Here is a 15,266-nt window from a genome sequence, read left to right as displayed (position 1 = left end):
TTGTTTATGGAGAGGATGCCGTGTGAGTAGCGCTGTTCGCGATTATTGGAGAGTTGTACCACTTTGTGTTTGGTGGTGCATTTGGAAGGAGAGGAATAATAGAATGTTCGAAGGGAAAGAATCGTTCACGGCGATTCTGAAACTTCACATCATACGCTCTCTTTTCAGTTATCTGAAGAGGAAGTCCTGTTCTTCTTCTGAAGATTTAATTATTTTTTTGGCTTCTTTGGGATCTTAATTCCTAGTTCCACTTTTGTATAAGGGATGCATTCCCCTCTTGAACGCCTTTTTTATTTCAATTATTACTTATCAAAAAAAATATCTGCGTGTAAACAATATACACAGTGTCAGATGACTTTTGATTCTACAGTGCACTGAGTCTAATAAGTAAGTGAAACATTATATCAATTAATCACATTTCTTTTAGATCAAATGCAATGTCACAATATTATGTAAGTTAGCTAAACATCTCTGTTAACTTTGCTAAATGTTTCCCTCCTCAACAAATTTGCACTATGTCACTCAGTATCAGCACCCAAATAAAGCTATTGTCATATTGAAAATCATAGAGAGCCTCCTGCTAGCTCGGATGATTCTCTTACCCTAATTACAACCTAAAATTTAAAGAAGTCCATTATATATACTTATTAGAATTTCAAAGAGTAATCCAAAATCGCGTGAGACATCTCTTCCTCTACTGGGCTTTGTATTTTGTTATATTGGACATAGTATTTGTTTTGTAGTGTGTAGCTGTAAGTTTTTGCTTTTGACCGGGGCAACAATTTATTTTAATGCTTTTTGGATGAATACTAGCTGCAGAGACATGGGAGAAAGTGAACTTGTGATGTCATATGAAAAAACAGCTTAATCAAGCACCTCCCGTTACAGATTCTATTTGTCATACACAAACTATGGTTGGTCTACTTCTTTGTGAATAAATTGTTGCTTTAGTGGTAGCTATTGTGACAGTCTTTTGGCAAAATTAAGACATGGACCACGAATATAATTCTGATTATTCATATATTGTTTTCATCGGGGAATAGTTATCTAAATGGGATCAAATAAGAAGCAAGAAAAAAAAATAATAATAAAATAAAATAAAAAAAAAAAAAAAAAATTGAATAAAGAGTGGTAACTAAAAGATGAACTTAACATTTGAAAAGCAACATTTACATTGAAATTTGTATGTAAATTTCTCTAAAGGACAACTTACTTACTTGGAAGACTGATGGTCACAAGTGTGTATCTTTTAATTACCCTCAGAAATATTTTAAGATCTAGAAACCATTAAGTTTTTTGGATCTTTCGTTAAAAAAATTAGTCCAACCCTCATTTAGTAGTAACGAAACTGATACCATATTCCTCTGTTATTTCCTCACATTCTTTCTTTACCTACACTTTGCATTAGAAAATGAAGCACTGATGGCCATTTAACGGAGAGGATAAAAGTTATATGTAACAACCTATGTCTTGAGCAATTTATTACAAGTACTGATAGCCATTCAATGGAGAGGGTAGAAGCTACATGTAAGGTCTTAAGCAATTTATTACATAAGCATTCTCACTTCAATATTTACAGGATTCTGTTACATTTCTAACGAAGTTCTCTACGTTCATTAAACTATAGCATTCAGTTCTCTACCTTCATTAAACTATGGCATTCAGTTCTCTACCTTCATTAAACTATGGCATTCAGTTCTTTACCTTCATTAAACTATAGCTTCTGAATGTGCTTTTATTTTTTTATTTTGGGTCAAAAGCTAAACTACATGATCAAGTCCTATAATTTAACAGAGACCATTGCAATTTAACACGGCCTTTGAATGTGGTTATGAGGGTGATTAGCTTCTGTTGCTGTGATGACTTTAGGATACGTCAAGGAATTACGAATTATATCCTGAGCCAACTTCATGATATGGGGTTTGGGTGTGTTAATTAATGGGTTTGTGTACCAATCACTTAATTCCCATCCAGATATCACATATTTCACTCTGGATCAGTCCAACAAGTCCGCTAAAACCATGTGCATATGGTAGTTGTTGAAACTAGGAAATTAATATGTGCATGTAAAAAGATATTAAAGGAACGCATTCAATTGATATTCAAAGAAACTTAAAATGAAGATGTAAAAAGAAGGATGGGATGATTTGGTAACATACCGACAGTGGCCGATTCGGATGTCCGGTAACTTGAGGAATTGCTTTTGCTGAATTGTATTTTGGTTTGGCCAATTCCATCTCCCAAGAACACAACACTTTTCTTCTCCTTATCCACATGTACTACTTCATTGTAAATTCCTCGCTTGATGTAAATGGTGTATGTGATTGAACTCGAATTGGGTATTGCAGAAACAACTTCTGAGATGGTGCTATAGTTTCCACTCCCATCCTTTGACACCACAATTTTGGTGTTATCACTTGAAACAAAAATTGGAATGGCAAGAAACCAACAAAACGAAGTAAACTCTCAGCCATTTTGAAGATTGATAAAGCTTGATGAAAGTATGTATCGTAAGTGTGTACAAGTTAGGTGATACCCTACTCTAAATATTAAACCATCTAGTACTAACTTTATTTTAGATAAGCAATGTATAACATTAAAAATATAAAAAATATATAGTTTTCTTGTATTTTATGTTCGGGTTAGTAAAATCTTTGTCCAACGTAATTTGGGTTCTAAAATTTAAATTCAGTTCCGTCCCATGGTCCCAAGTACATTGGCCATGCTTGTGAAATTTTCGGGCGGGACTTGGGAGTGACATCTCGGATTTTTCCAGTATTTTTCAAAATTTTGATTTTATTTTCTCAGCGCATCTTTTTGCGTGTCAGGCATCGGTTCTCTTGCCACGTGTGTCCCGGTAGCCATTTGGGACATTTCTTTGAGTTTAGAACTCTTAGATATGTATTTGGGTCCATTTTGGCAATTTTCGGGTTTTGGGCTGAAAGGTCCCATGTGGGCCCCACACCCGGATTTCTCATGCTCGGGGATATTTTTCGGGCTCAATTGCATTTTTTATATGTTATTTGATGTTATATGTGGGTGTAAGTAGAAGATTACATTAGCGTGGCATGGTTGTGGTTGTTTGAACAAAAGAGGGCATTTGCTTTTTGGTGTTCAAAAGTGGGCCCCACCATTTGACCACACATGTGGTATAGGGGACCAAGACCAGTGATTTGACCTATTGATCCTTGATATGTAACAAAACGATCTAAAAATGATAGGTTTTTTTGTTACCAACTTCTCAAATATGTTTGATATCTCTCTCATGCATCATAAGAAGAGTGTGAAGTGCTTTACTTTCTCATTTATTTTGTATATATTACCTTTGATCATATATATCCTTAAGATGATGGTCCCTAAATACTAATCACTCTCAGCCTTAATTTATCTTTTTCTTATCATGACATGTATTTAATTTTCTTCCTAAAATAATGTTTTTAGTCAAGTCAAATGTGCTTATTACAAAGTAAGAGTTACTTTTTAAACTAAATGTTCAAACTGTACACTAAAGTATCAATCTATATGTTTTTGTGAAGGAGATTTTATTTTATTATTTTATTTTTTTTACAATAATTGCCAATTTATTTTTACTTTGTTTTTGTGCATACAGCTTGCTTGGTAGATTGCTATTGGTGTTGAAGATATCTATTGTTTTCGACATTATTGGTAACGAGCTTTAAGGTTAGAATTTCAATTATTATTATTATTATTTTGTATAATTGCATGTTGTGAGTACTTTATTATATATCAGATGTAGTTTCAGTATCTATAGATTGCTTCCTCTCATATACTAATGTTGTGAACTTTAGATTGATTAAAATTTGAGATCACAAACTACATACATGAGATACCATCTTATCTTATCTTCTATTAAAATTTGATTAAAGTTTGCATCTCTAACCTTTCAGTTTGTGGCTTCTTTTGTTGTACTTTTCCCTTCTTTTAATGTAATATTTGCATGATATGAAATATATTGTATTTTTTTGCTCATTAGTTGTATTGGTAATGTATTTATTAATAGGCGATTTCAAGATTGAAAAGAATCTGTATATTGCCGTACTTTGAATGGTTTACAATGCTTTAGTTAAATAGGAAATACAATGGGCTAACAAAAGGAAACTACAGGCTGACTATAGGCTGTAATAGCAAGCTATAGGCTGTAATTACAGGCTGTACACTAACAGAAGCTACATGTTGTACACTAACAAAAATTCCTAATCTTAGTCATTGATTACACACCTATCATATCCCCTAAAATCTGGTCTTATTAAAACCGAATATCTCTTTTTCAACACTCCCCCTTAAGCTGGCTTGTAGATGTCTTCCATAGCTAGCTTGCTTCTTAAAACTTCAAACTGTCTCTTGTGTAGTCCTTTAGTAAGGATGTCTGCAGCTTGTTCAGTAGTAGAGACATAAGAAATGCAAATCATACCACAGTCAAGCTTTTCCTTGATAAAGTGTTTGTCAACTTCCACATGTTTGGTTCTGTCGTGGAGGACTGGATTATGAGCAATTGAAATGGCAACCTTGTTGTCACAGTAGACTCTCATTGGAGGAGAAACAGGAACCTTCAAATCTTCAAGGAGTTTTTTTAACCATATAGCTTCGCAAATCCCATGGGCAAGTGCTCTGAACTCGGCTTCTGCATTACTCCTTGCTACTACATTTTGTTTCTTGCTTCACCACGTGACTAAGTTTCCTCCAACGAAGTTGCAATATCCTGAGGTAGATCGTCTATCAACTATACTACCTGCCCAATCAGCATCTGTGTACACCTCCACTTGCAAATGACCTTGTTTCTTGAACATAAGTCCTTTACCTTGTGAGCCCTTTAAGTACCTCAGAATCCTATACACTGCTTCAAAGTGTTCCTGTCTAGGAGAGTGCATGAACAGACTCACCATACTGACTGCAAATGCTATATCTGGACGTGTGTGAGATAAGTAAATTAGTCTTCCCACCAATCTCTGATATCTTTCACGATCAACCATATTCTCAGGTTCGGCAGCTTAACTTCAGGTTGACTTCAATTGGAGTGTCAGCAGCTTTACACCCGAGTAGTCCTGTCTCATTAAGCAAATCAAGTACATATTTTCGTTGATTCACGAAAATTCCTTCTCTCGACCTGGCAAATTCCATTCCAAGGAAGTATTTTAATGCTCCCAGATCTTTAACTTCAAAATCTTTAGCAAGTTTCTTCTTCAGTCTGGTCAACTCTTCAATGTCATCACCTGTCAAAATTATATCATCCACATACACAATTAAAATGGCAATTTTCCCTTCCTCACTGTGTTTGTAGAACATGGTATGGTCTGCCTGACTCTGATGATACCCATGACTCTTCACAGCTTTTCCAAAGCGTTCAAACCACTCTCTTGGAGACTGTTTCAATTTGTACAGGGATTTTTTGAGTTTACAGACTTTGCTCTGACCGTGTTTTCCTTCGAACCCAGGTGACAAGCTCATAAACACTTCTTCCAAGTCTCCATTTAAAAAGGCATTTTTTATGTCCAACTAATGTAATGGCCAGTTAGAATTGACTGCCAACAACAATAAGACTCGGATAGAATTTATTTTTGCTACAGGAGCAAACGTCTCTTGGTAATCAATGCCGTACGTTTGCGTATAACCTTTCGCCACAAGTCTTGCCTTGTACCTTTCCACACTACCATCAGCTTTACACTTAATAGTGAAAACCCATTTACACCAAACAGTTTTCTTTCCTTTGGGCAAGTCAACCATCTCCAACGTTCCACTCCTTTTAAGAGCATTCATCTCCTCTAACACTGCTGATTTCCAATTCGGATCATCTAGTGCTTCCTGAATGTTTCTTGGAACAAACAAGTGAGAAATATTTGAAGTAAAGGCCCTATGTTTATGGGAAAGTTTATCATAAGACAAGTATTTGGCAATGGGATGCTGGGTACAGGTTCGGATTCCTTTTCTAACAGCTATAGGGATATCAAGGTTAACAGGAACTTGGCTAGGTGACTCTGTACTATCAAGAATAGTAGGGACAACTGCAGACAAGTTAGGATTTAGAGTACCTTGAGTGTTCACGGAGTCATTGCTCGAGACCTCTGATTGGCCTTGCTCAGGTACAATAGTAGGCTCTCTACTCTTTTGATGAGTCTTTTTTCTGTTATAAACCAAAAGCTTAGGATTCGGTTTTTTTGGAACCGTTGGTAGGATTTCTCCCCCTGTTGGAGATACAGTGAGGCTCGGCAGATTAGGACTAGGAGGCCCCGGGTTTCCTGATTCTAGAACATCATTTCCCTGTTTAAAAAGATCAATGTTCGGAGTAATAGAGTGTGAGACAATAGTTTTGGGTAAGGGAATATTAATAGAAATCTCCCAAAAATTTTCTTCACTCTCTCTCCCCCTGAAGAAAAGTTTTCTGGAAATAAGGATGATTTTCTAGAAAAAAGACATCCATACTGATAAACATTTTTTTGTTTTCGGATTGAAGCATTTGTACCCCTTTTTATTCGGGGCATACCCAACAAATACACATTTTTCATCCCGAGGATCCAATTTAGACCGAAGTTTACTAGGTAAATGGACAAAGACAGTGCACCCAAATACTTTCAAAGCCAGGTTGGAATAAATCCGAGTTTCAGGAAAAGATTTTTAAAGGCTTTCAAGTGGTGTAAAATAGTTAAGAACACGAATAGGCATCCTGTTAATCAAATATGTTGTTGTTAAAACGGCTTCACCCCACAAATACTTAGGAACATTCATTGAAAACATGATGGCACGAGAAACTTCAAGTAAATGTTTATTCTTTCTTTCAGCAACTATGTTTTGTTGGGGCGTGTCAACACAAGTGGATTGGTGAAAAATTCCTTTTTCTGTTAAAAAACTTCCTAAAACTTCACTAAAGTATTCGGTGCCGTTATCAGTATGAAGAATGTCAATTTTTGTTTGAAATTGATTTTCAATCATCATATAAAAATCTTTGAATAATTTTTCAACCTCAGATTTTTCATTCGTTAAATACACCCAACACAAACGTGTATGATCATCAATAAAAGTCACAAACCATTTTTTTCCAGAAAGAGTTGTGATCCTAGAAGGGCCCCAAACATCGCTATGGATTAAATAAAATGGTTTTGATGTTTGGTAAGATTTGGGAGAATACGTAGTACGATGACTCTTTGATAAAGAACAGTTCTCACAATAAAAAGATGAACAATCCAATCCTTTAAACAAAGTAGGAAATAATCTTTTAAAATAAGGGAAACTAGGATGCCCTAGTCTAAAATGCCATAGCATTATTTGTTCTCTAATAGGGATAGAATGAAAACTACTCAGACCTTGAGCCTTTTTATTACTTGAAATATCATCTTCAAAATAGTAGAGACCATCTATCATCTTAGCACTACTAATCATCTTCCCTAAGCTCTGGTCTTGAAATTCACAATAGGATTCAAAAAAGATAACACGACAATTAGAGTTTTTGGACAATTTACTAACTGATAAAAGGTTACAAGCAAGCTTAGGGACATGAAGGACAGACTTAAGATCAATAATTTTTGAAAGTTTTACCAAACCTTTGCCTGCAATAGGAGAATAAGAACCATCGGCTATTCTGATTTTTTCAGAGCCAGAACAGGGTGAATAAGTTTGAAATAAATGAGAAAAACTTGTCATATGGTCAGAAGCCCCTGAATCAATGATCCATGGGGTAACACTGGAATTTGAACAACAAGATAAGGCCTTCGGGTTGTTACCTGTTTGAGCAAGAGAAGCATTAGGAGTACCAAATGAGGAATTGAATTTCAACAATTTTAGAAGATGATCCATCTGTTCTTTGCTGAAGGGAAGTGCCTCGGCTTCATGAGCTGATGGGGCTCGGTTGAATCTGCCTTCCTGGTTGAATCTGCCTTCCTGCTTACTCTTCCAATTCGCTTGTTTACCATGAATTTTCCAGCAAGTTTCACAGGTATTTCGAGGCTTGTTGCAGTGGCCACACCAAAGACGAGGCTTTTCATTATGTTTCCTACCAATATTCGCTTCAGATGCGACCAGGGCAGAGGTCTCAACAGCACCATTTGATAACTTTTTTCCAAGCATGACTAGCCTGTGACTTTCCTCTCTTCGAACCTCGGAGAAGACTTCACCGATTAAAGGCAGGGGCTGTCGTCCAATTATTCTGCCTCTCACTTCATCAAACTCGACATGAGTCCAATGAGAAACTTGAAGATGCGGTTGTCTTCCACCTTCTTTTTGTAATGGTTGCAATCTTCAGGCGATTTCCACTCATAATCGCTAAACAAATCAAGGTCCTGCCATAAACGTTTTAGAGAGTTGAAATATTTTGTAACACTGTTATCTCCTTGACGGATCTCTCCGAGTTTCAGCGTTAGTTCATAGACTTGAGACTGATTTCCCAAGTCTGAATACATCTGGTTGACATTGTCCCAGAGTTCTTTTGCTGTGTGGTAACACATAATTAGAACTGATGTCCTCCTCCATAGAATTCACCAACCAGGTCATCACCATCGAATTCTCTGCATCCCAGGTCGAGTAGGATGGATCTTCAGGTTTCGGTTCCTTCTTTTCTCCTGTCAGGTAACCGATTTTGCCTCTACCTCGGATGTACATCCGCACGGACTGGGACCAGCGAAGGAAGTTTTCACCATTTAGCCGAATTGTGGTAATCTGGACTGAGTGTGTTTGAGAGTTTTGGACTTGGGACTCAAAGGTCTTGGTCTTGGACTCAGGTACATCGTCAGACATGGTGATTAGGGTTGTTTGGAAGAGAGAAAAAAAAGAGACAGCTAGGGGTTTTTTTCCAGAAGAATCAGTAAGATGCTCTGATACCAAATAGGCGATTTCAAGATTGAAAAGAATCTGTATATTGCCGTACTTTGAATGGTTTACAATGCTTTAGTTAAATAGGAAATACAAGGGGCTAACAAAAGGAAACTACAAGCTGACTACAGGCTGTAACAGCAAGTTATAGGCTGTAATTACAGGCTGTACACTAACAAAAATTCCTAATCTTAGTCATTGATTACACACCTATCATATCCCCTAAAATCTGGTCTTATTAAAACCGAATATCTCTTTTTCAACATTATTTGACTCTTCGGTTTGTCTATTCTATATTGTTACAATGCCATATAAACTTCCTTTTTTTTTTCCCCTTTGATGATTTTCATGTTTTATGTGCAAGGCATGTGAATTTCATTTCGCAAATCCTATTTACATGCTATTTTTTTTTTTTTATGATAAGTCCTATTTACATGCTATTTTATGCCATATAAAATCTTTATTGTGCTTGAAATCCTATTTTCATAATAATTTGATCTAGCCGATTATTTGAATCAATAAATATTTGTCTTAATTGTGTGTCTAATAACACAACTCAGCTAGTTGATCATTTTCCCTTTATTTTCATGCTTTATGATGAAATGATTTCTTTAATCCAAATGCATGTGTGGTTGAGTGCAGATGTGTCTCTGTGTGCGAGTGCATGCACATGTGTGCATGTCCATTTGTGTTTGTGTGTGTACCAGCATCTGCATACATGATGAGGTGCATGAACTAGGTGGTTTAACATGGAAAGCCTCTTTAATGATTTATTCTCAACATGCTCCCTCACGTATGGATTTCTTTTGGTCCAACACGTGTTTCAATTTTAATTATCAGGGTGACGGTGAGGTTTGAATCGTCTATTCCTGCTCTGATACCATGATAACAACCGTCTATGCCTGATACCATGTTCAACCGTCTACTCTAAAAGCTTAAGCTATTGGAGAGGGTGTAACTTCAACTTTTAAATCCTTCAACGATTTCAATTTCATATGTCAAATCCTTCAACAATTTCAATCTCAGATGTCAAGTCTGTTTGATTTTTATGTTTTCTTAAGGTTCATTTTTATAAAGCTATTCAATTATAGACATTGCACCTCTAGATTTTAGTTACATCAACTTTATATGGGCAGAACCCCATAAGAGCGTAACTCCTTTCATCCTCTGTTGAGTAGCGGGTTTGGTTCTTCTGAAACTATTTAAATTCGTATTCTTTATGGTGCGTGTGGTGCTACTCCAAATTCAACACCCCTCCTGTCACTACCATTAGAGTTGCCAAGAACCTTATATGAAAAAGAGTTATATGTCACAATGAAAAGTAAGAATCAGATTAGAATATCACTATTGCCCAAACAATGACTGAAGAGGGGGTGGATTGAGTCTTTAGGCAAACTATAGGAAATTTACCAATTAAAAGTTTCATGTTCAACTATAAACCTATTGAGAGATTTATGCAAAAACTTGAGAATTAATACTCTCTAGTATAATCTAATAAATACAACTAGACTGTGAAATTTAGATTATCAAGTTTGAACACAATGCCTTAGTGAGTAGAGATATACAAGTTTGAACACAATGCCTTAGCGAGTAGTTATATACAAGTTTGCTAAAATTCCTTTATTCAATAACTTAGTGTTCTAATATATTTAGCTAAGCTAAAATTGCGTTTATTAACCTCTTAATGACAAAATATATTTGACTAATGAAAAAGCACATGCAAATGCAAGGGCATAAGGTGTTCTAATATATTTAGCTAAGCTAAAATTGCGTTTATTAACCTCTTAATGACAAAATATATTTGACTAATAAAAATGCACATGCAAATGCAACATTTAAAGGGCATAAGGTGAAGACAATGCAGATTATCCATATAATTGTACTGAATGTTTATTTATATTAATGGAAATCACCACATTTACCACAAAAAAAAAAAAAAAAAAAAAAAATGTCAGTCATAACACAAATGCAGAATCACCAATACCTAGTAACAGTAAACGACCTCTCCAATTTACTAAGTGTTCATAAACTACCAATTCCAAAGTTAACTTGGGTAGAGTTAGTAAAGAAAGGTATGATAACATGTGAATTGACTGAGACTATGGCCTTAAATAGAGCGGAATGGAAACATGGGATTCATGTAGCCAACCCCAAATAATTGGGAAAAGGTTTTGTGGTTGTTGTTGTTGATCATAAGCTACATGATATAATATATACTACATAAAATGGAATACATTTAGCACTAATGAATTTAGCAACTAAGCATTGGTCTTTGATTTTACTTCTCTTTCGATTCACAATAAATAACTTAGCTTGTTACTAAGTCATGTTCATGTAATCTTATGCAAAGGCAATAATAAAATTTTAAAGGCCTAAGTATATGATACCAAATGGTAAAAGGCTAAAATCCATGATATGTAATAATGTAAATTCATATTACATAGTTTGATGATCCAATTCTCGGTCTAAATGTGAATTAATAAATGGTCTAAGTCCAAACGTTTATAGAATCAATTAATCTTATTCCTTTAAAGGAATAATTAATTCATCTCCTTCTAGTGTCTAGTCCTATCTCTTTAAATCTTAGTAGTGAAGATTTGAATAAAAAATTATATGGTGAAGAATTTAACTCTCTGGAGTCAAAATTTTATTTTGAAATTATTACTAGAGTAGACGTCTAGTGGATAGAATTCCAGAAACCTGCTCTCAGTGTCTTGCAATTTGCTGAAGAGGCAGACATCTTAAGCCATTTTAAAATTCCAATTGTTAGCCTATGTTCCTTACTAATTCTCCTAAAATTAAACCCAATCAACAACACACACATGTAATCATCAAAATTCACACAAAAACACCTAAAAGCAAACAATCACACAACCAATTGATTAACTAAGATCATCAATCCTGGTAATTCCTAAACTCTCCTAATTGATGCCAATTGTTATCCTAGACTTAAACTTTGATCAATAATGAGCACACAAGTACAAAGATCATAACATAATTATGTATAAGTACAATTAATTACACATTAATCAAAACAAGATATATTACTTTACAAACGTTCATGTATTTGTAATTATCAATCAAAGTTACGTAAGTCTAATTAAAGTACAAATTTACACATAATACTACTTGATTTGCGTCACACATCTTAGTCACACCTAATTCTCCTCTAAATGGAACCTAATATTAGCTAGTCTAAGAAACAAGTGAATATAGCTAGTTCTACTCGTACTCTAACTATCTACTTTGCATCTAGCAAAATTAAAACAGGTATACCTAGGTATTGGTAAGTATGATATCATCAATCTAATCGAGTGAAGGCATGAACAGAGTAAAGTTAAAAAACCAGTCGCAAGAAACAGACCAAAGATTTGAAAACAGTTACAGAAAACATAGCAAAGTTAAAAAAACCAGTTGCAACTAACAGAGCCTCAAACCAGTCAGTCAGTTACATTTGGTAGGACAATTCAGTTTTCCTTTCTATCCACATCATTTATTATTCATATAATTTTAATTACATTAGTTTTAACCTCCAATAAGTCCCGGAATGAATGGTATTCCAATTGAAGGTAACCAATCACCAGCATTGATGAAGTTTTTAGCAGTAAATTGTAGGATTTGGGTAGAGTTGGTTGTAATTTGTAAACCTGGCCATTTTACCCGGCCACTGGTTGCAGCTCCCGGACCCCTGTTGTTGTATTCAATATAGGACAAATGATCCAATCTGGAGCTGTTATCCCACGGTGACCAGCCTGCAGGTTTTATGATATCCCCTAGGAAAGACTCCATCACCACCGTTCTTGCATACTCTCTCCATGGGCGTCCAAGGAATGCTCTGGAAGAATTCGATGGTCCAAAATCTGGTGCCGCTGTAATGGTACAATTCTGAATTACTATTCCAGTGTTTACCGTCACTTTCTCCCGCGAATCAGCTGTTACAACAATTGGCTTTCCTTTATTGCCGGGATTTCTTCCATACATGTTGCAGTTCTGAAATATGATGGCTGCGTCACCAAATATGAAGTCTACGGTTCCATATATGTTGCATTCATAGAAAAAATTTCTGCCATTTTTGATATACAAGGTGTCCTGATATCCTTCGAAGGAACACCTGTAGTATGCATCATTGAGGCCTCCACTGAAAATAGCAACTGCTTGTCTGGCATTGACTCCGGCAGAATTCACAAAGCTGATGTGTTTTGCTACAAAATATACTGCTTTTATATCTGCGTTTAAACAATATACACAGTGTTAGATGACTTTTGATTCTACAGTGCACTGAGTCTAATAAGGAAGTGAAACATTTTATCAATTAATCACATTTCTTTTAGATCAAATGCAATATCACAATATTATGTAAGGTAGCTAAACATCTCTGTTGTCTTTGCTAAATTTTCCCTCCTCAACAAATTTGCACTATGTCACTCAGTATCAGCACCCAGATAAAGCTATTGTCATATTGAAAATCATAGAGAGCCTCCTGCTAGCTCAGATGATTCTCTTACCCTAATTACAACTGAAAATTTAAAGAATTCCATTGTATATAGTTATTAGAATTTCAAAGAGTAATCCAAAATCGCGAGACGTCTCTTCCTCTACTGGACTTTGTATTTTGTTATATTGGACATAGTATTTTTTTTGCAGTGTGTAGCTGTAAGGTTTTGCTTTTGCCCTGGGCAACAAATTATTTTAATGCTTTTTGGATGAATACTAGCTGCAGATACATGGGAGAAAGTATGAAAAAACAGCTCAATCAAGCACCTCACCTTACAGATTCTATTTGTCATACACAAACTATGGTTGGTCTACTTCTTTGTGAATAAATTGTTGCTTTAGTGGTAGCTATTGTGACAGTCTTCTAGCGAAATTAAGACATGGACCACGAATATAATTCTGATTATTCATATATTGTTTTCATCAGGGAATAGTTATCTAAATGGGATAAAATAAGAAGCAATATATATATATGTATGAATAAAGAGTAGTAACTAAAAACATGAACTTAACATTTGAAAAGCAACATTTAAATTGAAATTTGTCTGTAAATTTCTCTTAAGGACAACTTATTTACTTGGAAGACTGATGGTCACTAGTGTGTATCTTTTAATTACCCTCAGAAATATTTTAAGATCTAGAAACCATTAAGTTTTTTGGATAATTCCTAAAAAAAATTAATCCAACCCGCATTTAGTAGTAACAAAACCGATACCATATTCCTCTGTTACTTCCTCACATTCTTTACCTACAATTTGCATTAGAAAATGAAGCACTGATGGCCATTTAACGGAGAGGATAAAAGTTATGTATAACAACCTATGTCTTGAGCAATTTATTACAAGTACTGGTAGCCATTCAATGGAGAGGGTAGAAGCTACATGTATGGTCTTAAAATGACAATGTAAAAAGATGGATGGGAGGATTTGGTAACTTACCGACAGTGGCCGATTTGGATGTCCTGTAACCTGAGGAATTGCTTTTGCTGAATTGTATTATTGTTTGGCCAATTCCATCTCCCAAGAACACGACACTTTTCTTCTCCTTACCCACAAGTACTTCTTCATTGTAAATTCCTCGCTTGATGTAAATGGTGTATGTGATTGAACTAGAATTGGGTATTGCAGAAACAGCTTCTGAGATGGTGCTATAGTTCCCACTCCCATCCTTTGACACCACAATTGTGGTGTTATCACTTGAAGCAAAAATTGGAATGGCAAGAAACCAAAAGAAACAAAGTAAAAGAGTCATTTTGAAGATTGATAAAGCTTGATGAAAGTATGCTCCACCAGCAATAGAGTTTTATTGAGCAAATGGAGGATCAAGGAGAGGAGTGTTCGTATCAAGGAGGAGTGTTTGTCTTTTGCTCTACTGATCTCTACAGCCTACATGTGTGTAACGACCTGAAATTAGGGGCAATCACAAAACATGATTAGGAAAAACTATCCAAATAAAATCAGACCAATACCTCAACCCAAATAACCACAAACCAAATCCCACTGCGCTACTCCCATAATTATCAACTTAAAAACACATCACAATCATCTACAAAACAAAATCTGCGCTGCAATTAGTTAAAAATTCGTAGAAAATTCATTTTAAATCGAAACAGAGCAAACAAAAATGATTTAGAAACTAGACTCAAAGGGTAATGTGAAACTGAAATTCCCAGCAACATAAGCTTTGCCAATAAAATCAGTTTTTAGAAGGTAAATAGCAGTCAAAAAATGAGCTGAAAATAAAGGCCTTGCTTGGATTGCATTTCAGAGAATAGTTCTCAAGAACAGTTCTCAAAAATAGTTTTCAGAGAACAGCTTTCAATTTTTTCAGATTTCAAACCTGCTTGGTTAAGAGAATTTACAAAACAGTTTCCGGAAAATAAAAACTCATAAAACTACTTGGTTGTATGAATTTTTGAAAATAGTTTTGTAATATTTGTTATATTAATCCAGTTA

General features: G+C 35.2%; 1 long non-coding RNA gene across 1 annotated transcript in view; it reads left to right on the top strand.

Moving 5' to 3' along the window:
• LOC132294565 (uncharacterized) overlaps nt 1-15,266 on the top strand; it is a 48,419-nt gene that overhangs the window by 30,335 nt on the left and 2,818 nt on the right. The window contains exon 3 of the long non-coding RNA XR_009478108.1: nt 3,611-3,681. This is a non-coding gene — a long non-coding RNA (uncharacterized LOC132294565). The remainder of the gene's footprint in view (nt 1-3,610; nt 3,682-15,266) is intronic.

Source organism: Cornus florida, unplaced genomic scaffold, assembly GCF_030987335.1.
Source record: "Cornus florida cultivar Cherokee Brave unplaced genomic scaffold, ASM3098733v1 CherokeeBrave_3.0.0_Hap2_Chr02, whole genome shotgun sequence".
NCBI classification, from domain to species: Eukaryota; Viridiplantae; Streptophyta; class Magnoliopsida; order Cornales; family Cornaceae; genus Cornus; species Cornus florida.
The sequence above is the reverse complement of the archived record's forward strand: the minus strand, read 5'-3'. Positions and strand labels throughout refer to the sequence as shown.